At 36.2% G+C, this 3,446-nt stretch overlaps 1 pseudogene; it reads right to left on the minus strand.

The window, feature by feature from the left end:
• Positions 1 to 743: 743 nt before the first annotated feature.
• On the minus strand, positions 744 to 1,688 carry LOC125136563 (olfactory receptor 2W1-like; annotated as a pseudogene).
• Between the last annotated feature and the right edge of the window lie 1,758 nt (positions 1,689 to 3,446).

A 3,446-nucleotide genomic window follows, 5' to 3' on the forward strand; every position in this document is an offset into this window, starting at 1 on the left:
ATGAATAGTGCTGCACTGAACATTGGGGTGCATATATCTTTTCGAATTATGTTTTTCTCCAGATATATGCCCAGGAGTGGAATTGCTGGATCGTATGGTAGTTCTATATTTAGTTTTTTCAGGAACCCACATGCTGGCCCCAAAAACAAGCAGTAAAGATTTTGAAAACCAGTGGAAAAGAGAATAACATTGGTTAACTGAAAGATGGTTACTTGCATGTGACATAAAATGTTTTTCTTTCTGTGATCATCAGAATTGAGTTCTTTTTTGAGTAATAAATGGGCAGAGGAAAGAAATTTTTGACATTTTAACATTGTATAACTAAGATGATTGATAACTAGGACTCTCGGTCATTTTGGTTAATAGTGGTTTTACCTCTGTCAGTAAAGAATAGCTTTTATCCTTTAAAATTATGAGAATATTTAGCTAGCATAATCAAAGGAAAATATTACAATTAATTGAGGAATGTCAGTAAAATTGGGATATGTATAACCTAAAAAAATCAGTGCATAATGTAAGTTGATTTTAGTGTTGGCATGTCAGTTTAAAACTTATTTTAAGTATGGATTTTTGCACAGGTATCAATATATATTAGCTGTTAAATAAATGTATTGGATTTGATAATAATTTTTATTATGTTTTCTGAGTATTTTCTTTCTCTCAGGTGATGTCTGCAAAAGAAATATCTATATTTAAGGTTAAAAAGGACACATTTCCATATTGAAAATTGCTGAGAGGAAGAATCAGTATATTGTTTCTGCAGAACTTTTTTTTTTCCTAATCAGTCTCTTTACGGCCCCTTTGAACTCCTTATTTCTTAGTGTGTAGATTAGTGGGTTCATGGCGGGAGTAACAATGGAATAAAAGACACTGAGAAGTTTACCCTCATCCTGATTTGGACTGTTTCCTGGCTGGATGTACATGTAGATAACAGTCCCATAAAAGATGGATACCACAACGAGGCGAGAGGAACAGTTCCCAAATGCCTTTTGCCTCCCTGTTGCAGATTTGATTTTGAGAACAGCTACAATAATGAAACCATAAGAAACCAGAATAAGAAGAAGAGGAACAAGACCCATAATCAGGCACATGGCAAATGTGGTTACCTCCATGGCTGTGGTGTCTACACATGCAATCTTGATCATTGCAGACATTTCACAGAAAAAGTGATCCAGGTGATGATTTCCACATCGAGGAAGAGTCAAGGCATAGGGGGAAAGTATCATGCAATTAATAACACCAACTACCCAGGCAATGGCTACAAGGCCCTGACAAAGTCAGGGCTTCATTATGGTCATGTCGTCCAGAGGCTTGCAGACAGCATTGAATCAGTCATAAGACATCACAGCCAGAAGGATACATTCAACTGAGCACAGTACCACATCAGTGAAAAGTTGAAAAGCACAGCCATGAAATGTAATTCTTTTGTCTTTACCCCAAACGTTGACCAACATCTGTGGGACTATATTTGTGGTATAACAGAGATCCAAAATGGCCAAACTTCTAAGGAAGAAGTACATGGGCGCTTGGAGGTCGTCATCGAGAAAAGACAGCAGGACAATGGCTATATTTCCCATCCAGGCAATGGGGTAGAAGAAAAATATAATCCAAGAAATAATCATCTCCAGTTGGGGCTGTTCTCTGAATCCAAGGTGTATAAATCCACCAAAGTAGCTATCATTGATCATTCTTTTTCTTTTTTTCTCAGTAGGAATTCTGAAGATAAAATAATCAATATAGTAGATGCCATATGAGTATATTCAGAAACTTCACTACCAGATTCAGATCAGGTGTTACAGTAATGATAGGGACAACAGTTTTATTATCAAACACATAAATGTAATTTTTTTAATGGTGCAGATAATATAAAATTTAAGGCATGATAGTAGAAGTGATGGATTATACATGAATATTAGGATTCTAATGGAGAGATTGGTTGATAAAACCTGGAAATTTGCATCAATTTCTAGATATATAAAAGAGAGCTTTGTTCAATTTAATGTCATTAAATGTCATTTAATGTGACTGATTCTTTCCTGGGAGAATTTTCTCTGTGCCAAAAACATAGCATAGTAGTGCATGCTAAAAAATGAAGAATTTGAAACAATAACTTCGTTTTATCTTTTAAAATATTATACATCAGTTCCACTAAGAAAGTCATTAGTATTAAATAAAAGAGGATAATTTCCAATTCTATCTGAAGAAAACATTTCTTGGAGTTATTTTCAAATATAAGATTCCTGGGACTTCTCTAAACATTTTAATTAATTAATTAATTTCTTGGTAGGACAAGTAACCATTCTTATTACCCAAACAGCCAGAGGAAGGTATAAATCTGTTATGGACCTGCTCCTCTTACGTTATTGTATGCATTTACAATAAAACTTGAAATATAAATTTACACCTCAGAAACAGGATATTGTAGGATGAAGGGACTCATCATTTATATCAACATTATTCTCTACTTCATCACTTTGTTTTAGTGAGCACTAAGATTTATACCCAGGTCTTTCTTTCCAAAGGGCCTTCTCTTCACCAATGTGCCAGTCTCTTTTTGCAGATAATTTCCCACTTGCTTTCTCAGAAGAACGCTTATCAGTATGTTCTTATGCATGACAATGAATTCAGGTCAAATAAAATCAAGAATAAAAGAACTGGATGAAATTCTATGTACTTCCTTTCTTATCAGTGAAGGTCAGGATATTGGAAGTTGGAGGTGTAGGGCATTTTCTGTTTCTGGGCTTCATTGATATAGCCCATCATTCTGCTGACTTCTTTTTTTATTTTTTGTCTTTTTGTCTTATTAGGCTCACACCTGTGGCATATGGAGGTTCCCAGGCTAGGGGTCCAATTGGAGCTGTAGCCTCTGGCCTATACCACAGCAACACGGGATCCGAGATGTGTCTGCAGTCTACACCACGGCTCATGGTAACGCCAGATCCTTAACCCACTGAGCGAGGCCAGGGATTGAACCCATGTCCTCATGGATGCTAGTTGTGTTCGTTAACCGCTAAGCAATGATGGGACCTCCTCTGCCAATTTCTTTTACTCCCCTAATCCAGGGTTTCTCAACTTGGAATTTCTGACATTTTAGATAATATTGTATAATGGGAGCTGTTCTGTGCTCTGTTGGATGTTATTATCATCACTCTCTCTAACTCACTACTTTCCAGTAGCACTTCCTCCTCAGTCGTGACAATCAAAAATGTTTCCAGGCATTGCCAAAAGTCCCCTGCGTGGTAAATGAACAAAAAATGAATTGAAGACTTGAGTGTAAGACCTGCAACCATAAAACTTCTAAAATGAAACAAAGGACTGAGCTCTTTGGCATAACTCTTGGAGATGACATTTTGGATTTGACATCAAAAGCAAAGGCAATAAAAGCAAAAATAAGGAAGTGGTACTACATCAAACTAAAAAGCTTTTGTATGGCAATGGAAACCGTC

This window comes from Phacochoerus africanus, chromosome 9 (genome assembly GCF_016906955.1).
Source record: "Phacochoerus africanus isolate WHEZ1 chromosome 9, ROS_Pafr_v1, whole genome shotgun sequence".
NCBI classification, from domain to species: domain Eukaryota; kingdom Metazoa; phylum Chordata; class Mammalia; order Artiodactyla; family Suidae; genus Phacochoerus; species Phacochoerus africanus.